This window comes from Anabrus simplex, chromosome 4, assembly GCF_040414725.1.
Source record: "Anabrus simplex isolate iqAnaSimp1 chromosome 4, ASM4041472v1, whole genome shotgun sequence".
Classification (NCBI taxonomy): domain Eukaryota; kingdom Metazoa; phylum Arthropoda; class Insecta; order Orthoptera; family Tettigoniidae; genus Anabrus; species Anabrus simplex.
Genome location: NC_090268.1, coordinates 14,246,191 through 14,273,177, shown reverse-complemented (window position 1 = coordinate 14,273,177; position 26,987 = coordinate 14,246,191). Strand labels below are relative to the sequence as shown.

Below are 26,987 nucleotides of genomic sequence, written 5' to 3'. Positions count from 1 at the left end.
GCTTCTATTTACTTTATTTAATTAGTAACACGTCTGAGCAATCAATTGTAAATAAAGGGGTAACACGATAAGCTTGCATGCAGTAATAGATTGACTTAATCATTTTATTTGGGAAAACTTGTAATTATTGATGCGTCAGGAGACTAATTTTTAGTAATTCAGAGTAATTCAAGTTAGGTTGTAGTTAGTCCAGCGAGGATATTGCATGGCTGGTAAATAGTGTAATTTTATTCCGTGAGCACCCAGAGCTACGAGATATGACTTCGGAACTGACATCCCAGGCCTCCAATGACATATATTTAGATAGGAAGTGTACGATTTTAATTGGCAGGCTTATCACCATTTAAGTGCAAATTGAGGAATATTTAATTCATAATTGTATTACCGTGTGACGATTTATCAGAAATCACAATTTAGATATGGATTAATTACACCGTCATTACGAGGAAGTTAATTATGATCACGCAGTATGGTCTAATTTCCAGGTAAGTCGTGTAGGGAGATGGTGTAATGATGAACCCAATAATAATAATAATAATAATAATAATAATAATAATAATAATAATAATAATAATAATAATAATAATAATAATAAATTGTAGTTATGGTAATCAAGCAAGTATTGGTATCATAGAAACCGGTGTCGCGTCGCGGGATCATGATATTGTAAACGAATGTGTGTGTTGAATTGAAGTGAAGTATTGAGAGCCGATGTAATTTTGTTTAAGGAACAATGAGGCTCAGTTTATTAGTGAACGATCCCCGAGATGGGGTGTTTTGTTAAGAAAGGGCGTTATGCCTGTGAAGGCCGAGGCCAATGACCACCCGCCGTGTGGGGGCTGAGGGCAGTTGACCTACTGAGGAGAAGTGTCGGTTTTTTGTGTATTCTCGTCCGATCGTGTAAGAGGGAGCCTTGAGTTGAAGTGAATGAGGGCGAAAGAATCGCTTAATAATGAAATATTCAACACGCCAGACTGATGTAGTCGCTAATAAATGACACGGCGATTGTTACCAGTACTTGTTAGTTTACTGCCATTACACACTTGAGTATAACGTAGTTTAGGGTTTTCAGAGTCCCACTTCCATCCCAACGGGTGTCAGTTCAGTTCCCGACAGCGGCATTGGTACCCCAATGCTCAACCGAAGGCTGGATGTCTCACGTGTTTACTGTATATAATTTGTGTTCTTTAAGGGTTTATGTATCTTGTTGTGATTATAATTGAGTTACCGATGGTGTTGACCATCGGGGTGGTGAATTTTTTACAAGTGAGGGTCGGTTCAAACCCGGGCGTTTGTTCCACATTTTTATGAGTTCCTTCGTGGTACTTCGTTGGGGAATAGCTGTGTGTTTAGTATAGGGATTGCTCAGATTCGTTGCATGCATGTTAATCCTATTGGTCAATGATATCACATAGCCTCAGTGTCTATGATAAGTGTTTTCCCGTTCGAATCTCGTCATAATGGATCGCTCTGCGATAGATAATACTCGGATCCATCACAAACGACTGAAAGTCGATAACAAACAACAACAATTGATAATAATCCATGTAATTCATTTGTATATAAATGCGTCATTACCATCATCATCATTAAGGCCTAATAAACCACGTGTATTAATCTAAACTTTAACCCGAATGTGTTCTCATTGTAATTAGGTATGACCCGTCTCCTACCCTGTATGCCCTTAAGCTTAGTCGAGTTAAGCGCCCATTTGTTTTATTTCAACCCGTTAACGCCCTGTAGATATCATGCCGGAGCCATTAGGTGTAGGGACGGGCACAGTATATACATTTCCTACTCGTGACACTTCATTTTTAATTAACTTTTGAATTTAACCAAATACGTGTAGCCTATTTGCGTTCTTATTTTTTATGATTAGTATTAATGTAATATTTTTTAAATAGTTTCAATACTTTACCAGTAATATATACTTCATTAATTTAAGACAAGACACCCCTAGTTTAGTTGCCCTTTAAAAATATTAGGTAATTTTATGCACAGTTAATTCATTACCTGCACCCTTGTACTTCAGTTAACGATAATTTTCTCCTAGCCCCTAGTGTTTATTTGTCTATTTTGGTGATTTACATTCTAACAAGTTGGTTACTGTCACGAGTCACAATGGACATTCCTCTGACGTCACCTGTTTATCTCAGCAGCCACCAGGCCATATACCCTCTCCTTTCCTTCCGCTGTCCCCGCTCCCCCCCCCCCACCTTCTAGTTCCAACCCTGACCAAAGTACCGCTAACATTCTTAAGAACTTCGTCTCGCAAGATCCTAGAGCCCTTCACGTCTGTCATATAAACGGCCACAGCTTATTAGCTGCCAATCGAATGGATGAGCTTACAGAAATATTCACCCCAGTTGTTTTCCATGTCCTACTAGTGTCTGAGTCATGGTTGACAGCTAACAGCCCGTCTTCTTTGTGTCAACTTGAAGGCTACTCGCTTCTGAGAAATGACCGCACACACAAGCGAGGTGGAGGGGTATGTGGCTATTTCTTAACCAACCTCAAACCCAAAATGCTAGGTCATTCACCAGGCAGGTATGAGAGAAAACCAGAATACATGTTCGTAGAAATAACAGCGAACGGGATTAAAGCACTTGTAGGAGTAGTTTACAAACCTCCGAATACAGGTCACTTAGAAGACTTTGAAGCTGACTTAACTGAACTGCTGCCAGACTACCCCCACACAATAATTATGGGAGATTTTAATACGGACATAATTGACGTAACTTCTCCCGAAACCACGCGACTTAAAACATTGTTTCAATCCTATAATATGGACATCTTGCCTCTCTCTCCAACTCACCACACATCTCATTCGCACACTCTGTTAGACCTTATAGTTACCAGCAATTCAGACAGAGTTCTCAATGTTGGTCAAACCTCTGTACCTGGTATTTCTGCACATGACGCAATATATATCTCGTATGACCTCCGGCCACCGAAACGCTCCCAGAAATTTATTACCTATCGACCATTGAAAAATATAAATAAAGATAGACTCTTTCAGGACGCAAGCAACATACCCTGGCATAACATAACGACATATAACAAACTAGACGACAAAGTCACATTCTTTAACAGCAAAGTAACGGAATTATTTGACAAGCATGCCCCAAAGCGGCGAGCGAGAATATCTAAAGAACCCTCTCCGTGGTTAAATGACGACATTAGACAACTAATGAAACAAAGAGACTGCGCCCACAGACCAAAAAAAAAATGACCCTACTGTACAAAATTTTGACGAATATAGGAAGTTACGAAATAAGACAACGCAACAAATACGGAATGCTAAACTGCGCCACGCTTACAGTTTGATTACGCCTAACGGTAGAACAGCGACGACATTGTGGAAATCTATTAATAACCTTGGACTTACGAAGAACAAAAACAAAGACGAAATTACAGTACCTCTCGAGGCTCTTAACGAGTACTTTATTGCTAGTTCCTCCGCAGTACGACCTGTCGACAAACAGAAACTTGTGAACCATTACGATACACACCCCACCCCTGACAGAGATAAATTCTATTTCAGTCACGTGACACCCCTCCAAGTCAGGAAAGCAGTCCTTAGGATAAGCACAAAAGCGAAAGGAATTGATGACATTGGGACTGACATGGTGAAACTAATTCTTGATTTTATATTACCAACTGTAACCCATATAATCAATTTCTCTCGTATATACTCCACCTATCCAACTCTCTGGAAGAAGGCTATTGTGTTTCCTCTTCCGAAAAGTCAAACGCCTTCGAACGAGGGAGACTATCGTCCAATATGTATTTCATCAGCTTTATCTAAAATCTTATAATATATAGTCCATAAACAAATGTAAGAGTACCTTCAAACGCACAATCTCCTTAATCCTTTCCAGCCCGGTTTCCGACAAGGACATAATACAACTACAGCCTTACTCAAAGTGACTGAGGACGTTCGACAGGAAATAGACAGAGGACGAGTCACAGTTCTAGTACTACTAGCTTCCAGTAAAGCTTTTGACAGCGTAGACATTTACATATTACTTGTAAAACTGAAGGCTCTACATTTTTCTCAAAGTACGATTGCTTGGATGCAATCACGGACGTCAACAATGTGTGAAAGGTAATAATGGAATTGTTTCATCGTGGCGTCACGTGAATAGAGGAGTTCCTCAAGGCTCTGTACTTGGACCACTTGTTTTCGCACTCTTTGTGAATGACATCTCATCGAATTTAAGACATTGCAAATACCACATGTACGCTGACGAACTTCAACTCTACACAGACTCTACAGCACAAGACCTTCAGGAAAATATAGACTTACTAAACATTGACTTACAGACTGTTAGTGAATGGTCTGCTGCCCACGGCCTGCAATTGAAACCTACAAAGTCACAAGTAATCTTTCTAGGCCACCAAAATCAAATGGCAAGTATCAATAATCGTCCATTGCCGAGAGTAATCCTTCAGAATGTTGCAATTCCTTTTGTACCACAAGTGAAGAACATCGACGTTATCATGGACGAACGCATGACTTGGTCTGGACATATCTCACATATCTGCCAGAAGGTTTTCTCTGCTCTTCATTCTTTATATAAATATAAATACATATTTCCGATAAAACTTAAGCAGAAATTAATCGAGGCTCTTGTAATGCCACATTTCGACTATTGCGATGTTGTTTTCAATGATGTGAGGCCACTGCTGTCCCTAAGGCTACAACGCGCTCAAAACGCATGTGTGAGGTATATATGCAATCTAAGAAAATATGACCACGTGTCATCATCTTTCCTAGAACTAGAGTAGTCACGACTCCACGTTCGTCGTAATCATCATACTCTGTCTCTCCTCCACCGAGTCCTTACTACATCTTCCCCAACTTACCTTTCTTCGCGTTTCCATTATTTCTCAAATGTGCATAACAGAGGTACACGGGCTCAAACATCAAACTTGCTCGTCATTCCTCACCATCGAAGTGCAACATATAATAACTCATTTTCTGTGTTTGCCGCCCGAGAATGGAATCGCTTACCGGAGGACGTCAGAGGAATACCAACCACCAGGTCATTTAAAAGAGCGTTAAGAGGTACAGCAGGATACGAATGAACTGTGCATTTCTAGTCCTTTACTGATGGTGTTAGTACATTATTACTACTAGCTATTATTTTTATTATTATTGCTGTTATTATTATTAATATTAGGCCTATTATTATTGTTGTAAGTATGTTTATCTCACTGGGGTGGAATTTTATTTCTGTTATAAAATATTTAGATTGTCTTTAACTGTGCTATACTTAGTATTAATTACGGTAGTGTTAACTTTGATTCTATGTACAAATTGGTTTAGTGTAAGAGAAGGCCTAATGGCCTTAACTACGCCAATAAAGACATTTATCTATCTATCTATCTATCTATCTATCTATCTATCTATCTATCTATCTATCTATCTATCTATCTATCTATCTATCTATCTATCTATCTATCTATCTATCTATCTATCTATCTATCTGTACTTGTGTATTTTAAGGTGATATTTTACATTTAATTTGATGAAATGTTTGATTTAATTTTTTATGTCATTTTAAATCATTTTATAAAAAAAATAAGCATTGAGAATCAAATCCACTGAACATGTTAAATTCATAATCACTTCCCTCATCGTGTTTTAAATTCCTATCAGTGGGTAAATATTAGATTTAGGTTATCTGTCCATTTCGGTTCATCTCCTACAATTAAGAGCCCATCACCTGGACATTTGACAAGAATCATAATCATCATCATCATCTTTACTTACAAAACTGTACGTTGAACCACCAACCGTGGATAGGGGATGCAGACGAAGAATACACCCACACCCACCCACGCCTCTCTCAAGAAGCGACTAAAAGGGACGACCAAGGGATGATGACATTAGCACCATGAGAATAGTTGTGATTAGTACCATTACGTGCGGAACAACATAGTCGACGTTACTTGCGACTAGTACCACTTTGCGAGGAAAATCATGGGTCCACGTTACATACGAGCAGTACCATAATGCGAAAAACACTACAGGTTGTTTATGATAGTGGTCATCGTGTGTATTCCACCGGTCATGTCCACTGTGATTAGAATGGGCCTGCGTTACATATGAGTTGTACCACTTTATGAGAAACACGATGGGTCTACATGCCTTTGCTGGCAGGATGTAGTGTCTTCTGGTATGGGCTAGAATAAATTTGTTACTCTCATTGATCTGCCTCAGTCTCATCCTTGGCTTTGACAATATGAAAGTGACCGAGGTATGAGCGATGCCAGTAATGCCATTCCTTATGCAGCCAGTCCCTGTTTTGAATATGTGAAAATATCGCTCATAGGGTTGGTGGTGCATATATTTCTGTGGGCTTGGCAGACTGATACGCAATAGCAACTTCTGGCTCAGTGAGGAAAGCAACGGGAAACTACATCACTCCTCACTTCCCTAGTATGCCTCTTCACTGACACCTAGGCTATGTATGACAGCTGTTGGTGGAACAGTAGAGGATAAAACCAGCCTTTGGGCTGAATACCCGACAAATGGGTCTACAATTCCTGTGATTACTCCTGTACCACTATTTGAGAAACACCAGGGGTTTGGTTGGCGCTCTTGATGAGATCCACTATGTGAGGAAAACCACGGGTCTGCGTTGCTTGTGAGTAGCATCACCATGCGAGAAACACCATGAGCCTACGATACCTGTATTTAGTACCAGTATAGGACGAACACCATGATTAGTATAAGTCAGGGATTCGGCCACCACCACCGCCACCGGCCGTCCGAAGAGGCCTCCTCCCCCCGCGGGAAATTTGAATTTTGGCGGGAGATTTGAATTATGGCGCGAGATTTGAATTTGTAAACAAAGCCACGTGGTTTTTGACGGCTGTCATCCGCCATCTTTAAACAACAACGCATCGCTAACCTCAGTGCTGCCATCTTTACGGTACTAAACCTCACGGGCAATCTTAGAGCGTAATTTGAATTTCCACGTCCTTTTTGAAAGCCACGTTCTTTTTGACAGCTCTCAAGCGGCCATATTTAAACAACAACGTATCGCTAACCTCAGTGCTGCTATCTTGACGGGGCTAAACCTTATAGTTACCAACTTAGGCATGTGGTGGCGGGTAATTTTAAAAATTCTACGGGCTTTCTTGACAGCTGTCATCCGCCATCTTGCATCGCTAACCTTAGTGCTGCCCTCTTTTAGGTACTAAACCTTATTGTGGTGGTGGTGGGTAATTTAAAATCCACGTGCTTTTTTGACAGCTGCCATCCGCCATCTTGCATCGCTAACCTCAGTGATGACCTCTTTACGGCACTGCGGACAATTTGAGAAAATTCTATGTGCTCTTGTTTGTAAACAAACCCATGTGCTTTTTGACAGCTGACAGCAGCCATCTTAAATCAACAGAGCATCGTGCTTCCATCTTTATGGCACTGCGGGTAATTTGAAAAATGCCATGTGCTTTTTTGACAGCAGCCATCTTTAATCAAGGGAACATTGTGCTGCCGTCTTTAGCTACTACTAAGTAAGAGATGGAGACCATAATAGAACACGATACTTCATACAACATGTGTTTAGAACATGTCAGGGAATAACTTTGTTCTAAGAAGATTAGGTTACAAAAGAAGTGATTAAAATATAACAAGACTAGAATCGAACACTGTACTCGATGCCGTTAACTTCAAATGTGATCAGAACATTGATTGATGTGTTCAAAACACTAAATAAGTAATAAAGACTAGAATAGAACACAATACACGATACAACATGTCCGGGGATACCTTTGTACTAAGAGAAAAAAATAAGACCAGAATTCTAAACAGCTTACGCAAGATAGGGGCTGTTATAACCCCGTTTTCATCTACCTGCTCTGTCAAGGCATAGCTTTATCGAACAAACAACGCGATCTTATGCATAAGGCATTGCGCAAATCGCGTAGCTGCAGCGATGCATGTTTAGATTTGAACACATATGGCTGTTCAAACATATTACAACTAGAATCGCATACTATAGCTCAATGTTGTAGAACACTGCATTGCAAGACTAGAATCAAACACTGTTCAGAAAAAAATTCCTTCTCAACATACTTACTAAGCTGCTCTTCCTCCTCCTCCTCTGTCAAGGCACATCTCTTTCGAAAATGCATTGCAAAAGCAAGAGTGTGCACGTGCTGCAGTAATAACATCATTGTGCATGTTTAGACTTGAACACATACTACCGCTCAAAAACATATAACTAGAATCACATACTATAGTTCAATGTTGTAGAACACTGCATTGCAAGACTAGAATCAAACACTGTTCAGAAAAAAAATCTTCTCAACATACTTAGTCAGTTGCTCTTCTAAGACGATAACATACTCACGAATCTGCTAAACACCTTCTTCCTTGACATACTTACTTTTCTTCTTCTTCGAGTATATAAGAAGAAGGGGCGGGAGGAGGAGAAGGTAATATCCAATCTAAAATAAAAGAATATGTTAATTCTACATTATTTATTTACATTTTGTATGTACAAGTTTCATCTTAAATCATTTGCTGTAGTTATTTCCGCTTTATATATGTACATTTTATAATGTCGGGGTACCTTATCCTTCGTAAGTAATAATGCAATTCTGCTAATTTTATATGTACAAGTTTAAACTTAAATTAATCGCTGTACTACGCTCTCAGAGTACCTCTCCCTTCTTACCATGTTTTTACAATATGTACAGTAAATTGTGATGTAAGACAGCTTACCGTATATGTTACAAAGTACACACGTCTAGCATAATATACACACACACATCTGCTTTATGTAAAGTAGTACCTATGAATACTACTATGCCCCCAGGCTAGAGTGTTGGTAGAATTTGGAATGACAAACCGTTTGAAATCACCATTATTAAGGGCTACCTTACTAATGAAATGAGTGTAAAACTGATGCTTCTTGCTTCTAATAACAGCCATTTGCTTATGTAAAATAGATGAATTACTATTAATCAAATTTTTACAATTTTCTAAACTTAGCTGATTCTGAACTACACTCTTTTTAATTCCTTTTAATCAATTTATTTGTAATTGATTTAAGAGCATTATGCAATATGATTTCTATTTAGTACCTACAAATGAATCGATAATATTTCCAGCATATTCGTCTTTCATTTTACCTAGAACGTTTTTGTTTACTAGCGGTAGATTATAATGATTATTTTCAGGATAGTTACTAGTATCAAACCTACCTATGTGTGGCTTTATATAATTATAATAGTCGTCATTTTTGATTTGGTAAATAAACGAATCGGTATCTGTGTAGAGCAATTGCGCATTATGAGCGTACTTCTTCATCATATAATCGTAACTGAATTCATACATCAGTGTTTTAATTAATTCAAGTACTGCAAAGCCAACGTAGGTAGGTTTGTCTTACTTAACCTTAACACGATTCATCTGTATAATGACTAAATTTTCATGTATGATAGTACAGCTATGGAAATTTGGTTTACTTATTAAATGGTCAGCACTATACCTTTGCTTAATATTTTCCCAGTTTGTAATCAATTATACATCAACGCGTTTGTCAATATTTTCCATAGTCTTACCAAACACACTGTTATTCATAAGCTTGTAGAAATCTATCTCAAACTCGTTAACTGCATTTGTTCTTAAATTATTGTTGAGATCAATATATATGTTTATCCACGGTGACTGATTAAATTCTAGTACGCGATGAATTTCGGTTAACTGCAAACCATGCTGCAAACACTGAATGACATACTTAGATTTGTCACACGATTTCGCGATTAGCGTCTTTGTTGTTGATGTGATGTACGGAGAATTCATATTTTCAGGGCAGAACGGTAAGTTATTATGATAAGTGTGTAACCCTTTAGGATACTGTAAGTCAACTTCAAGGAAATACCATTTATTAGCTTCATCGTCTAGGGTGTGCAGCTGTAAATCGTTAATTTTGCACTGCGGTAGCCAGCGGAAACTATTTAATGGTAGATGCTGACTCATCGCCCACCCATACTGATTGTTAGCATCGAGATAAACAATATACTGAGATTCCTGACTAGAGTCAAAACTCGACATGTACTTATTATTTGCCTTTGAATATCGCCCACTACACTGACTTAGACCACCTCGAATAGACGATTTTATAAAGTGCATCATATCGATATCTGTTAGCAGTTCCAAATTCACTTGCGTGTATTTTAACATGGCATCCCAACTTAACCCAGGTGCTGTAAAATACTGACATGGATCAAGGCTGTAGGTTTCCTTGCAAACACAGCGAAAATTTTCGAAAACATCAGCTAACAAAAGTACATCCGTCCTTGAATATGAGTCAGAGTATTCACCTAGCGTTTGAATGTGGAACTACTCCCAGATTCGTTGTGTATATAAATAGTCATCATCACTAATATGAGCTGAATTCAGTGAGCTGTAAAATGATTGTTTGATGGTAATTGGCGTTCTTCGATGCGTTTTAAGCAGTCAAGATATTCATAACAGAAGACACCCTTACGCCGAATTAAATTAAACTCCTTTTCTTCAGGAATAACACGTCGAATTTCTGTAAATTGTTCTGGCTGCAAATTACTCGAAAGTTTATCAAGGCTACTCGCCATAAAGCGGAACGAGTCAAGAAATCTCAATTTTGTAGTATGCTCATCTATTTTTAAGCACTTTGTAAATGCAATATACCTCTCTTTGTTCTGAGGGATTATATCTATTTCTCCATCTGAAGCTCCAAATTTTGAAATAAGAAAATGTTAGTCGTAACCAGATAAGTTATGAAAAATTACTGGAATAAATTTTGGAACTCTGTACTGAAGATTACAGCTATTATGAACAGGGCATCTGTACAAGCCAGTTAAATGGTCATGATCGAAAACTTTAGGGTCTTTTTCGAATATTCGCCATTACAAATACTACATTTTGTAGCACGTTCATGTCCTTGTAACTGAATTTCGGTAAGCGGCTTCATGGGAATGCTAGTATTTAGAATAATGCTTAGACGCACTGCATCACTTTCAAGTCTTTCTAAAAATACTTGAGCAGCATCAGGTCCTCGGTACAGCTCTAACTTGTTAAGCGTACTATCATAACTACACTTGATGTAATACGCGAAGCTATACGGGACATGCATGTGTGTAGTATTAGTGAAAGATTTGTCTGGATTAGGCGTGCATGTTCTGCATGGCTTGAGGATGGCTTCAAAGTCTGCGTAAATAACAAAGCGCACCCACACCTGCTTGTTATAATTCGTAAATTTTAAAACATTATTACCTGTAGTAGGTATCTCTGTACATACATGATTGCAGTCATTCTTAGAATGGTTTGTTAACTGATCTTCAGTTCTAAGATAGTGCAAGAATCCGTCGCATAGCCACTTTTTACATCTTTCTTTTGACAACTGACTACCAACAAGTGTACTCAAATTTTTAATCCAACAAAAGTGAATATTCTCACTGTTTTCGATATAGAATAAGTTAGCATGAGTACTCTTCTTATTACATGCATAATATAGAGGACCTACTACAGACTTTCTGTCTATACCATACCCATTAATGCTAATATTATTAAGTTGTTCAAAGCGCTTAATGACCTTTAACAGCATAAGAAATTCTATAGCATCTAAATTAAGTTGTGTTGAATAATGAGGATACGATGATGTTCTATTCGCTTCATTCGATTTCGCAGGATTTAAAGCCGACACGACAGCCCATCCAAAACACGCCTCATCTTTGTTTTGGATGTTTACAACATCTTTTCGCTGAATCCATGTCGGCAGTTCGATGTACGAAGATCCTCGCAAGGGATTGTACTTATTGATGTTAACTTCTAGATTCAAAATTTCAACTAAAGCACACCCTGATTCTTTTTATTGAAATTCCTCGCTCTTCGTCGAAATAATGTTTGCGATATCCCTAAATACATTACTAAAATTAGTTGACTCACTTACTACTAAATTCTTCGTATTAAATGATTTGGTTATTTCACTTTCACCTGTGCTCTAAATATACAAGGCAAAAAGTTCGAAATTAACATTAAATAAATTATGATCAGACAAAGTTTTGCTAAGAAGCTGCTGCACATCCGGTTGAACGCAATTTAAAAAGGTTTAGGTGCTTTTAAACTTCTGACTAGTACGAATTATGCAACTAAAAATCCTGCTTTTAAATGCAGTATTAATTTCTTCGATGCTTGTATTATTAGCACTTCTACAGACATTGTTTTTATGTGCATCACTTCGTAAGTGACCCTGAAGATGTGAAGATGGTACATTAGTGTTAAAGTGTTCGCAGTGTATAGTTTGAAGTTCTTGATTTTTCCTTGGTTTTTTTTGTTACTACAGCTTTCTACATCACGATCAGTATTTACACGCTTTTTTTCGCACTACCGGAGGGTTATAGTCGCAAGTAGATACCTGATGATGTTTTATTATAAAATGACGTGCAAAGCTATCACTTCTTGTGAACGTTGCCTTACACAGCTCGCAGGGAAACATAGTGTCTTCTCTTTCTTAGAATAAATTGTTTAGGTGAACAACGTGTGCAACAAGTTCTGGAAAGAGAACAACCATTTATGAATAGAGATTAGACGAAAGTTGCAATGTTCGGAAGAAACCAAGTTTCAACCTATAGAGGTCAGACACTTTCGCGCGTTTGGAGTTACAAAATTAAATATAAACGTAATGGAGACACACATAGTTGTAAGGTTCGGAAGAAGCCGAGTTTTTACCTATAGAGGTTAAATATTATCGTAAATTTAAAGTTAGAAAAAGCAAACAGAGAGATGAATGTTCCATACTTAACAAAGTAGAAGCACTCTTTCAGATAACGTTCTATGAAGGTGTTGCTGCTGTTGTTAAAAAATGGTAACTCAATGTCCTCTCGAGTCGCAAGGTTAAAAACTGGAAAAAACAACAACAACCATTTATTAATAGAGATTAGACGAATGTTGCGATGTTCAGAAGAAACCTAGTTTCAACCTATAGAGGTCAGACATTGTTACGAGGTTGAAGATACAAGATTAACCTATTCCTTGTCTATGCCTTCTAAACCTCCCATCCTACCACAAACAGCCGAGGCTGCCTATGAGGGGTACTGGCCCAACTCCCCAGTTGTATCCTACGACCCAATAAACAACTAATTATCAATAGATATATTACTGCCTAAGAATAGCACATAGTGATGAAGGTTAGTTAGATTATCAACAGAACTGCCTAACATTAACCAATAGTTTAGGCTTAACTTAAGTTGAAGGCTGCAAACTGAAGAATGGTTACTCGAATAATGATAACAGCAGACAGTGATTTTCTAAAAACAAAGAAAAAATAAATCGTAATAATAATAATAATAATAGTACTATAATTAATCTTACCTTTTGTTTTACTACTAGACGGTGGACGATAATGAGCTTGAATCAAAGAACAGGAATTGTATATGCACACACTTAACACACACGGGGGACTGCAACTGCTATGCGTTACTACAACCGGTCGACTGCGACTTGTTACTAGGCAAAAGTGCGAACGTCTACACACACACACACACACACACACACACACACACACACACACACACACACACACACACACACACACACACACACACCCACACACGCGCGCGCACGCACGCACACACACACACACACACACACACACGTAGCACTGCTACTGTTATGCATGACATCATCCGGTGCGACTGTTGACTCGCCCGTAAAATACAAAAGCAGGAAGTGGTGTACAGTTGCAACAAAAGTTTACGTACTAACTTCTTTCTGCACCCTGAAGTTTATAGATTGAATAATTAGCAAATAAGTCGCCTTCCGAGTTCTGTTTCCTGAAGAAGTACAGCGGCAGCCGCTGATGACGAGGCGCACGTTAAAAGAGCGATCCTCGGACTCTATACTTATAAAAGGGGCTATCATCTACGATATCCCTTGCCTGTAACCTCTTACAGCTTTTGGGCTGGGTCGAGAACAACACAAGACGCCGAGGTACCGCAATTTAGAAGTTCTGTTAGTAAACGAGGCTGACGTATTTTAGCACTACCAGACTGTGCCGGGATCGAACCTAGCGACAAAAAGACAGCGCTTCTAAGTGACTCAGCCCGACGCGGCAAGAGAGAACAACACTTTTAAGTCTGTAGTGCTTACTGCTGCTGCGACTTTTTGTACAGTTAGCGAGCGAGCAGTCGCCTTCGTGTCTCGCATCCCTGTAAGTGTTCGTGCGCTACCCGACTTGCAGCAGCTTGTGCGTTTGCTTCAAACTCACTCCAATACAACGTTTTAGTAAAAGACATCCCCGATATTTTTCTTGCTCGGGAGGAACTTACGCATACCTAACCCGGTGCCAGAACTCTAGGGTCTGCACAAGGGTAGTCCTCTTTCGAAACCCGGTGCTGGTACATACCTACTCGCAAGGCATAACGCCCGAACTACACTGTAAATGCTAGGGAACGGCTGGCTGCTTCCCCGCTCCTAGCCCTAAGAATCCGTTTTACGACCGGAAGCCCTTCCGGACGCAAATACTAGGATTTTAAGTCGCAAGAATCTGTTTTACAGCCGGATGCCCATCCTTACGCAACAACTAAGATTTTAAATCGCTAAAATCTGTTTTACAGCCGGATATACTTCCTGACGCTAGGACTGGGTATTTTAAATCGCAAGAATCCGTCTTACAACTAGATGCCCTTCTTGACGTAAGGCCAAGACCAAATCGGTGGTCTTTACTTTTCGTGTCTGTTTGTCTGTTTTTCTGTTCCATCATAACGTCGAAACGGCTGGTCTCAACAAAACATATTTAGAGTATACGCATCCCGGGGAAGGTTTCGATATGCATTTCATTTTAAAATCTTTGAATAGAAAGGGCGTTTATAGGAAAACCAGAACGGTTTTCCTCCATTTTCTCTTATACTATTGATTTTATGTAAACTCCGTGGACCGTACGTGAAAAGCCTCTTCATTATAAACAACTTTCGTTATGTTCATAATTTACCTTAATCTTCACATGACGGAGAAATTTACTATTTTCTGCGGGTATAAAACTTGGAAAAGACAACCAACGTGCAGAAATTCCTCGCAGAATAGGTATGAGTTGGACTGCATTCCGAAAACTAAGATTCATCCTCACTAACAAGGATGTTCCAATTAACCTGAAGACCAAGGTTTATAATACGTGCGTGCTGCCAGTTACAACTTACGGTCTGGAAACGATGACTCTGACGAAGGAAAGTGCTCGCAAGCTTCAGCGAACAAAACGAGCCATGGAGCGACAGATGCTAGGGATCAGCCTTAGGGATAAGATCCGTTCAGAGGACATCAGGAGAAGAACTAATGTAACAGACATCCTAGAGATAGTAGCAAAACTAAAATGGCAATGGGTAGGACACGTAGCTCGACAAGACTACAACAGGTGGACCTCTAGGATTGTTCACTGGAGACCATGGGGACACAAGAGAGGCATTGGAAGACCCCTGAAGAGATGGCTCGACGACATAAAGCTGTTGGCTGGAACACGCTGGTTCCAAGTGGCTCAAGACCGAAGACGATGGAAGCACATGGAAGAGGCCTATATCCAGCAGTGGATTGAAATAGGCTAGAAAAGAAGAAAGAAGAAAAAGAAGATCATGCTCTGCATTGAGTGACCGACAGACCGACAACGAACCTACAGGTTACCATGGCAACGTCTCTGACTGCTTGCCAGCAGGTAAGTAACGTATTGCCATTTTCTTCATCAGGCTTTTAAATTCGTGGTTGTTCCTTCGGTAGAAGGCAAGAGAGGCGTCAATCGGCCTATCTGCGGGATATTGGCGGAATATCGTTGGAGGTTATAACCGTCCTCGAATAGATTAAGTAATAATACCATTAATCATCTTCTAATCTGTTTACCTAAGAATCACTGCGCCTAAATTTCTCCTCTGTTACCGCTTTATTATATCCATAACTCACACTAGCATAATTTATTGAGGGGCATGTGATTTTCCAATACATTCACTTGGCATTTACATATTTGTCGTTATCCGGCTGTAATCAGTTATAATCCATTTTCTATTAGTTTCAACTTTCTTAACTGTATTATTTTCCTCCTTAAATACTACGTATGTACACGAGTGCTAGAATCTACAGGATATATTTCCACCGAACTTCATATTTAGAATCCACCTGTCCTTGGGTAGGTTTTAGGGCAAATATTGTTTCTAAATCCCTGAACTGACTGGGGGTTTTCTACGAAACTGAAAACGTGATTTTTCACTCCCACAAAATAAACACAACCAAACTTAGTTTAAATCTTCCTGCCGTAATGGAAATTAATTTCTAAACCTTTTTTTCATGTGCATCATTTCGATACGAGGATTAATAAGGGAGATATAATTAACGGACCGTTTTTCGGTACGAGTCCCATCGGACTTAACTCAAGAGCGGGTGCGTGTAAAGCGTATTTCTTTCAACTTGAAAACCACTGAAGATATTCCAACCAAACTTTATATTTAGCAACCACCTGTCCAAAGGTAGGTTGTAAAGGTCAATAACATATTATTTTCCCGGAATGGACTTGTGGTTTATAGGAACCGAAATGGTGATTTTACTCTTCAACAATATATACAGTACAAGACCAACCTGACTGGAAATCGACCAAACGTGATGGAATTCCATCTCTAAAACTTATTTTTTCGACAGGAGGATTAATAAGGGAGATATCATGAATGGTCAGTTTTGCAGGTTAAGTCCAGCGGACATAGCCTAACAGGTGTTGTACGTGGAGCAGATTGCTTATCTATCTATATAAATAAAATCATAACAACTGTGTGCCTCATATTGACTATTTTGGCGAAATTTTCGCACAGCTACCAGTTTAAAGGGTAATAATGACCATCTGCATATTTTTTGGTTTAGTTTCGTGAAAGTCCTAATTTTTCCCCTCCTCGCCAAAATCCAGATTGCGGCATAATCTGCCAGACGAAAACGAAAATTGAAATCTGGCAACATTATACGTTTTATCCTGTAATGGACGGAAAACTTCCAAAATTTTTCACCTTTTATCCCCGAAGAATATCGAAATATGGAGACAATTTTAATGATGGTGCACACCTTCGGGAAGTCCTATCACATAACAGATTGCACAATCTACGTTCAATTTGGAATGATCTATAACCTTGGTCTTATGACTTGTTGTGGTATCTGTATCCCTTTTACGTTTTTTTGATTTTTCTCTATTAATCGATGTTAAGTATATTTGGAATTTTCACATGCATAATTCATACTTTCAATCACTTATGGGAAATATAGAATCATCAAACTCTTCACGAAAATTGGCCCACCCAGTAGCCATATGTGAGCCAAATGCTATGTATGTAGCTGTCACATAATTATCCGAAATGTAATGCAATGTGAGACAATCTTACAAACACTTTGCCCTGTTCAACGTTTCTAACTCAATCTGATCCAAGAACAGATGTGATATCATAGGACCAGCCATTTAGGCCATTAAATCCGGCGTCTTATGATATAATCCTTTGTCGATATGACGTACGTTTAGCAGCAGGTAATCTGTAACTGAAGGTCTGCAAAATTGTAAACACGCATATACTTTCGTGTCTCGATCTATATATATTCACTGATGTCGATTTGTAGCGATCGAGAAAGGGTGTGTCTGCTATTGTAATCAGTACTCCCCACACCGACTTTGACTGGCAGTAGGAATGGGGTCCTTCTCCAACTCCTGTGTAACTGGCAGTAGTAAGGAAGGCCTTCCATTGTAATGAATAGCTCACTTCTCGATTTGACTTGCAGAAGCCAAAGGAGCTTGCAGTTTTGTTTAAAACTCCCCTACCGGATTGTGTTTGGCAGTAGACAAGGGTGCCCGCAATTATAAACAAATGTGCTGATCTAAAATGTGACTGGCATTAGGCATAGTGGCCTGCTATTTTAATGGAAGCTCACCAACTTGGTGTGACTGACAGTAAGATGGCTGGCAGTAGGAAAAGGGGCCTGACATTATAATGATAACTGCACAACTTAATTTCGACTGATAGTAGGGTAGTTGCCTGCCATTATAATAGAAACTCCTCAACTGTTATCTGTCTGGACGTAGGAAAGGGGGGCTGATATTGTAACGAAAACTCCTCAAACCGATTGTGACCGCGTAGTAGGCAATGGGGCCTGCAATTATAATGTAAACTTCCCAACTCGATTGTGAATGGCAGGAGGCACGTGAGCCTGCCGTTATATCACAAATCCGTAACAAACACTTTACGTTGGAAACAGAGTATCGGGACCTCTCCATGCTGTTTCTCGGATAACGCTAAGAGACATGCAATTTTAAAACGATCTTATTTGTAGCACGTACAGTTTTTATTCGAAATTCGAATATAATGTAGAATACCGTAGCGAAGCACGGGTACATTTGCTAGTTCATTATATATGTTGTAAGCTAGGGATAACACTGTTCACACTCGTGTCAAAAATAAATACTGCCCTAAGGCAAATGAATAGCGGCAAGATATACGTTGTCCTGGTCTATATAACAATGCTGACGTACAGGGCAAAAATTAAACATAAAAATGTTCTTAACTACAACTTAGAGATCGAGTAAAATTAGTGAGTAAGCTCAATTGCGAGTATAATATTTAAAGTAGAAATAGATACATTAATTGTAACAAAACTACAGTTTGCATATATCTAAATAATTTTAATTGAAATAAGCGATATCTTTTCCCATGTTCTGGCTATCAGCAGCTAGGGGATGGGAGTATTCTATTATACTGATATGTTTTATCTATATTTGGGAAATTTTGGAAATGGTACGTAAAACTTTTAGCTTTAAATTCACTTGAGAAACTCTGCTTTACAGATTCCCATTTTTCTTCTGCTCACAATTCATGTTTGAATAAATGGTGATCGTCGTTAAGGGTTAGAACTCTTGATTACTACAGTTAGTATTATTACCATGGTATTCAATAAAATTGTATAATCTTCATCAACAATTAGTTGTTATCATTATGGCCATCATCATCAATAATTTAAATTCTAAAATTGAGGTGAATTTTCTTTCTTTTACAGGTTGGTTCCTTATTTCACATCGCTGATTTACAAGAGAATGATTTTGCGTCCGATGGCTCGGTAAGTTTTTGTTACCATTGTGTTGTCTAGCTTTCATTCTTGAACAGTTTAGTGATGAAGCTCGTTCAGTAATATTAGGTATGTTGACATGAAATACAAGGTATAAGAATACTTTATTCATTCTATGATTTCCTTCTCCACTGACTCCCCACACCCTGATTGATGTTGTCACCGAAGCTTCTGTATCACACACGTGGACTTCACGTTTTACGGTCGGATATAACTTTGACCCCAACCCTAGTTGCAGGAACGCATTGGCTGTAGAGTACTTGCGTGGTGTATTGTATGTAGATTAAGAGGTGTCAAAAGGAGGCAACAGAAGAGTCTTCCGCTCGTCCAGAAGGAAGTAGGTTCAATTCGCTGCCAGAAACTCGAACAGTTAGTAAGGATAGTTGTACTCTGGAGTGGTTTTATTTATTTATTTATTTATTGACTTGTGGCGTGGCTCAGGTTATGAAGCCTGCTGTTATGACAAATCATCTCATATGTACTACATTGTACAAACTACAGAGTATTAGGATTTCTAGTTACATATAATTAATTATAAAATTAAACTTAAATAATAGTTATAAACAAAAGGAAAATTTCTGAGAGTCACTTTTTTAAAAAACATTAAATACTAATTTCTTAAGTCTATGTACCATTTATAACATGTTTTTTTAAATACATTTCTACTATGTATGTCTCTAATTACAGCCGGAAGGGAATTCCAAGAGCGTATGGTTGCAGGTATGAATGAGTTGCCGTACCCGGTCGTGCGGTAAACTGGGAAGCTCAGCAGGGAAGAGGTTTCTGACCTTGTAGGTATACTGTTTGGAGATGACAAGTATTTAAGATCCATTCTCAGATAACTTGGTGTGTCTGTACGGAGAATGTTGTGAACAAGCGAAAGAGAGTGAAGGTTTCTTCTCTCCGCCAAATATAACCACGACAGCTGTTCAAGACAAGGTGATATATGGCAATACCTGGGCATATTTAATACAAAAAGGATGCATGTATTATAAGCCCGCTGAAGTTTAGCGTTAAGTGTGGTGTTTAGGTTGTTGTATATTACGTCACCATAATCGAAGATGGGTAGAATTAAGGTTTGAACAAGTAACTTTCTCGTATTTAGAGGAAGGAGATCCCGTAAACGTTTAAGAGAGTGCAAAGAAAGGAATACTCGTTGGCATATTTTCTTCGTGTGCTCCGTCCAGTTTAAGTACTTATCAAAAATGAGGCCAAGGTTTTTTACTGTTTCGTTTATTTGTACTGGTGTTGCGTGGAATAGGATTGGGGGAATTTTAACACTTTTCAGTTTGGTATGATTACTTTTGGATCCAATTATGATTGCTTGCGATTTGAATGGATTGACTTTAAGAGAATTATTTTTAGTCCAATCCTTTATATTTTCCAGGTCATCGTTTAGTTTGTCAATGTCTAGTTGAATGTCTTTCGGGTTTGTTTGTATATAAAGTTACCAAAAACAACACACACCAAGTTAGCACCTAAGGAGCAGACACAAACAAACAAAGATTCCTCGACGCAGAGGAATTATAAATATTTTCTCGGTGATATTGGATTTGAAAAATTGTAGGGACCATTGGCCAAATACTTTTTCCACCTAATAACTCATTTTTGAACCTCAAAATTAATGCAGGGAAACAAAAACCATGACAATATGTAAATCCAACAAAACACCTATAAGACACATCAAAATTGGACCTAATAAAATTGAACAAGTGAAACAGTTTTGCTGCCTAGGAACCCTAATCACTAGAAGGATAGCAATGGCAAAGGGAGCCATCTCGGAATGCCTTTGTATGGAGCGTGCTTCTGTTCGGTTGCGAAAGCTGGACATTAGGACAGACTAGAGGCAATTGAAATGTGGATGTGGACGAGAACGCAGAGCATAAGTTGGACTGAAATTAAGAGCAATACCGAAGTCCTTAGAGAGGTAGGAGTCCGGTAACTGACATTGAGAAACTAAAAATAAAATTTATTGGCCGCATTCTGTGGCATGAGGAGTTCTTTTGTAACATAATTAAAGGAAGAGTTGCTGGAAAAAGAGGGCGATTCAGAGCGTCTTATTTCAAGAACCTCCTTCTCTAGATGAACTGCAGGACCTATGTTGAGTTGAAAAGACTGGCTAAAAGTAGACATCATCATCATACTCTAGAGGCTAAGCCTTCTTGCTGCAACAATTCTACTCTCACTCCTACTATTCTTCTCCCTTCCTTGTAGTCTTCACATCCCATAAAATTTCACACATCTTCCAAGTAAGTCTTCCTTCCATGGTTTCCCTCATCCTTTATTTCCTAATATTTTTCCTTCAAGGACCTTAACTAGGAAGTCATTATGTTTAAGCGTTTATGACCTACGACTTTTATATTCCTTTTCATATCCTTTAACATTCTCCGGTGAACATCTCTATTCGTCTTTTCCTCAGTCCAGCATATCCCCGTCATTTCCTTCTCATTCCATATTTAAGTTGCACCAATGAATCTCGTTCCTTTTTTCCAGTAGTGCAGATGTCACATCTGTAAAATAGTACACTCCATACAAAGGAATTTACAAAAGCCTTTCTTATACGGGTGTATCTATGAAACTAAAATATAAATAAAACAATTTAGGAACTAATTTTGAACATGTGTTTTAGTAAGTTGGATAGAAACAGTTGTTAAGGTATACCAAGTCACAAATAAGTTGGAATCCGAATTGCACAGCCAAATATTATTAAATAGTCCGATGTGAAAGTCTTTTCACATTTCAATGAATGTGGTACTTCTAAAAGAACTTCTTGTTATCATAGTTGGACACCGTAGGACAGAATATTTGACAAGATGATGGAATAGCTTGGAGGTTAAAGAAAGAAAGGAAGAAAAACATTTCATTTTCCCATTGCAGGCAGTATCTATCATTATTGACACTCCCTCGGTTGCTAATCATTTACGCAGCCATTTCGCAGGTGTGTCTGGTTGCGGGAATTTCATTGTGATTTCCTAGATCTGAACTGAGGGGCAGAACGCCATTACCTCAGTTTTGCCACTCAAGTTTCAGAGGACTACAACGTGCCTTTTACGGTGTGGGAACTCCGCAGCGCCTTGGCGCTTTACAAGGACACGTCCCCTGGACCAGACAATATCCATAACCAGATGTTTAAACACCTTAGTGATGACAGTCTACTGTATCTCCTTCGTGTGTTCAACCGAATATGGATAGAGCGTGAGTTTCCGTCATTCCTCTCCAGAAGCCTGACAAAAATCGCAAGTATGCAGGAAGCTATAGACCTATTTGTCTCACTAACTGTTTCTGTAAGCTATTTGAGAGGATGGTAAATCGCCGACTTCTATGGTGTGTGGAGTAACGCGGACTTTTGTCGAGCCGCTCGCTCGACCACTGACCACTTGATACACCTGGTGAGTTCTATCCAGGATGCATTTCTCCGAAAACAACATTTGGTGGCTGTTTTCCTTGACTTAGAAAAGGCGATACGCCATCCTTTCAGTCGTGCATCAATGGAATTTCCGAGTTAACTTCCGATTTTAATTCTAATTTTTTGTCTTTCCATCTATTCCGTGTAGGGACTAGGGAGGGCATAATGGAGTCCCACAGGGATCGGTTCTTAGAGTCTCTGTTCGCGTTATTGTCACTGCTGCTGGTTCAGCAGTAATACCGTCGCTACATATGCACGAATTTGCTCTGCATCACAGCTCACAACATTCGATTGTTGCAGAGCGACTTGGGAAAGAGGAACAGCGGACCTTAGAGCATGACTTTCGGTTTTCAACTACGAAGACTTCCATTGCTCATTTTTTACCAAAGAGCAAATTCCATGCCCGTCATAAGTTCTACTTAGAGGAGGGACGGGTCTGCTCTTCCTGTAGTTGACACATACCGATTTCTTGGGCTTATATTCGATAGTAAATCATCCTGGAAGCCACACGCGCGTCATTTAAAAATGAAATGCGATAAGAAATGTAATATCTTCAGGTTTGATAGCGATACTATTTTGAGGGCAGACGGCATGGTGGTCGTACGATTTTATGGGTCACATACACTGGCGGAAATAATATCCAAACACCAAGAAGTGGTTGCGCTAGATTAACGAACATTGATAGGCGTGTTTATACATCTAAACTATGACTTTGATTCAAATTTCCAGCTAATCGCATTGGCGTCGCGCTAATAGCACCCCATGACATTGCGCACCTCGTTGCTTTACATACGGGCTGTACTGTGCTAGAGCGTTAGTTATCTGTGAGATTGCGTAGAGTGTCTGTGAGTGGGTCAAGAATGCCTTTATGACGACAAAGAAGCCAGTATGAACAGCTCACTGCGGTTGAACGAGGCCGTATAATAGGGCTACATGAAGGTGGATTTTCCTTCCGCGCTATTGCAGAACGACTTGGCATTAATATCTCTACTAGCGTACATGCGTGCTGGCAGCAGTGGTCATGAGATGGCACGCTCTCAAGAAGACCGGGCTCTGGACGCCCCCCTGGCACCAGCGAGAGGGAGGACCGCCGTATTCGTCGAATGGCTGTGGCACAGCAGCAATTCCAGCGGCAGTTGGCACCACAGTGACGCAATGAACTGTTCGAAATCGGTTACTTGAAGGACAGCTCGGAGCCAGACGCCCTGCAGCGTGCATTCCACTTACCCCAACCAACGCCCTCTGCGACTTCAGTGATGTCAAGCGAGAGCTCATTGGAGGATGGAGTGATGTGATTTTCGATGAAAGCCGGTTCTCCTTTTGCCAGTGATGGCCGTGTTTTGGTTAGAAGGAGGGCAGGTAAGCGCCTGCATTCCACCTATCTACGGCGTAGACACACTGGACCTACACCGGGCGTTCTGGTCTGGGGAGCAATTTCCTATGACAGCAGGAGCACTCTCGCGACCTACACCGGACGTTCTGGTCCGGGGAGCAATTCCCTATGACAGCAGGAGCACTCTCGCGGTCATCCCACGCACCCTGACTGCAGATGTGTACGTCTATCTAGTGATTGCACCTGTTGTGCTGCCATTAATGAACAGCATACCCGGCGGTGTTTATGCACAGTGGCGACAGGTTGCCTTGGCCTGCTCGAACTCCCCATACGTCCCCAAACAAGCACGTACGGGACATCATCGGACGACAACTCCAGCGTCATCCACAACGGGCATTAACCGTCCCTGCATTGACCGACTAAGTGAAAATGGCATGGAACTCCATCCCACAAGCTGACATCCGACACCTTTACGTCAGAACGTATGCCTGCATTCAACAGTCAGTCGGTTATTAATGGACCTGCATGGCATATTTGCGATAGCTTTTCTCGTACGGATATAAATCTGTAGTCTTGTTCCTTTTATCAATTAAATATGTTACCTAGACATATATTTTGCCAAAATATTTCCGTATTCTACATTCCTTACTTGCTGGTGTTTGGATATTTATTTTCCGCCAATGTATTTTATCCCAGTTAGACTACGGCAGTGCAGCATATATATCAGCAATCAAACCATTCTTCGGAATCACCATAAAATTCACCACCGCGTAGTTACACTGTCAAAGGAAGCATTCCGTACAATCCCCATTGCTAACCTACTCACTGAATGTCGTGTGCAGACTTTAAAACTGAGTCGCCCACAAACTCTGTTGTTGTTATTCTGAAAATTTGAAAGTGATACCACTTCGACCAACTTATCCCTGGCAATTCCACAATGGAAGCCGTCGGCTGGAAGCTCCATATCCACGACCAACTCACCCGGTGGTACACGCTTGGAGAGCAGCTACAGACTCCTTGATATATCTTCAGTTCCGTGTCTTTTTTGACGACCAAATAAGGTACCATCGTGGTTAATACGACGATCTGAAACAATCCTGGATCTGCCGATCAATTTGTTGGAGGCTGTTCTTCTCCGTTGTTACCCGATATCCAGATTCAGTAGTTATTTACACAGATGGAACAAGAACGAAAAGGGAAGAAGGCTGTCCATTTGTTGTTCATAATAGGAGGTTTGTTTTCCCTCCACCGAAAACCTATAGCATGCACACAGCAGAGCTCCATGCTATCCTTGAAGCTCTGCAGTTCACGCTGTCCAATGAACGTCGGCACTTCCTGGTGCTGATGATGACGATGATGTTTGTTGTTTAAAGGGGCCTAACAGCTAGGTCATCGGCCTCTAATGGTACGATATGCAACGCAATGAAAATAAATACAATCAGTGGATCCAATTCACAATGCGTTAATTACTGGAATGATATTGTCTAGAAGTGTCCAAAGTCCAGGTCACCGGGCCCTCATAATATTACTAAGTACCGGTAAAGCAGAACCATGGTGTTACTCCTATAGGGGTACAAATCACAGATAAAGTAGACTCAAAGTGTTTCTCCATGATGGTACTCATCAAAGAAAATATAGGCTAATGGTATGTCACACACAATGGCACCACTCACAGGTAAAAAAAAAACATGTTTCGCAGATAAGGGTAGTATTCACAAGCAGCGCTGGCCCATATTTTGACAAATATATTGGGACTATCACGGGCACTGTATTCCCGTCGTGTTCCTCACTTAGTGGAGCTAATCACAGGACACGTATACTCGTGGGTTTGCTCACATAATGCTTCTAATCATTGGCAACGTATACCCATGGTGTTTCTCATGAAGTGGTAGGTAACACAGACCCATACTGAACAGAGTGGAACCGACCGGTGAAATGCACACGATGACCAGACCCGTAGTATTTGTCGCATAATGGTACTGCTCCTACGTAAGGTAGAGCTTGCAAGGCGGTGGTGGTCGCAAGTAACGTTGACGCTTGTGGTTCTAACAACAAGCAGTCTATCATCCCTTGACCTAGGACTGTAAAATTACCTTTGATTAGTGCCATCACGCGAGGAACGCCATGGGTCTGTGATTAGTGTATTCATGGGGGATAAGCTTGGGTTCATAGTTTATAGTACCACTGTCTGCGGGACACCAGGCGTTAACGTTACCTGTGATTAGTACCCACCTATGTAAGGAACATCATGGGTTTGCGTTGCCTATGAGTGGCACCGTAAAGTGAGAAACACCATAGGTCTGCGATAACTCTGCGTAGTACATTATCTCCGAGTAGTATCACAAGTGCGGCACACAGTGAACGTACGTTACTTATGACTTGGATTTTGGACCCCTTTGGACAACAAGCATCATCGATTCAGTTCATCATCATCACCTAACGATGAAGTGAATGATTCAGAGCAGACTTCTCAGTTTGTGCAGTGAGGTAGAGAGTGGTTATGAACTAGACCGACATTGTGGAACGATTGTAATACAAGCTCTGCAAGTGTCATGACTCAGAAGCTTCTAGCGAAATTATCACACTTCTGAAAATCAGAGATGTTTGCCAGAACAGAAGAGGCGTAGGCGATGCATGGGGTAGCTTGGGCTATACCTGGGGACGAAACATGACGACCTCGCCTCACACCTCTACCCGGTATCTATGAGTGGCGTATATGATTTACTACTTCTACTGTAGCTGGAGCTGTCTACGGCACTCGACACGAAGAAAGGGTAAAGGCTGAAGAAAGTGGTTTGGCAACCTCCCCACACCAAACAAGGATCACTTAGAACTTGTTAACTCAGCAGTGTGCAAGGTGTGATTGACTGCTGGCTTTCAGGAACAGAGGCCGTCATGTTTTTTTCCTCTAGCGCACTAAAAATTGTTTTGGACGTTAGAATCCATCGTCTCCTATCGATTTTCAGTTTGATCACAGCAAAAGGGACAACGTTCTGGGAAGATGAAATGAAATGGCGTATGGCTTTTAGTGCCGGGAGTGTCCGAGGACATGTTCGGCTCATTAGGTGCAGGTATTTCAGTTTGACACCCGTGGGCGACCTGCGCGTCGTAATGAGGATGAA

General features: G+C 40.1%; 1 long non-coding RNA gene across 1 annotated transcript in view; it reads left to right on the top strand.

Moving 5' to 3' along the window:
* Positions 1-26,987, top strand: part of LOC136872336 (uncharacterized) — an 843,894-nt gene that overhangs the window by 188,073 nt on the left and 628,834 nt on the right. Inside the window, exon 2 of the long non-coding RNA XR_010859874.2 lies at positions 19,058-19,117. This is a non-coding gene — a long non-coding RNA (uncharacterized lncRNA). The remainder of the gene's footprint in view (positions 1-19,057; positions 19,118-26,987) is intronic.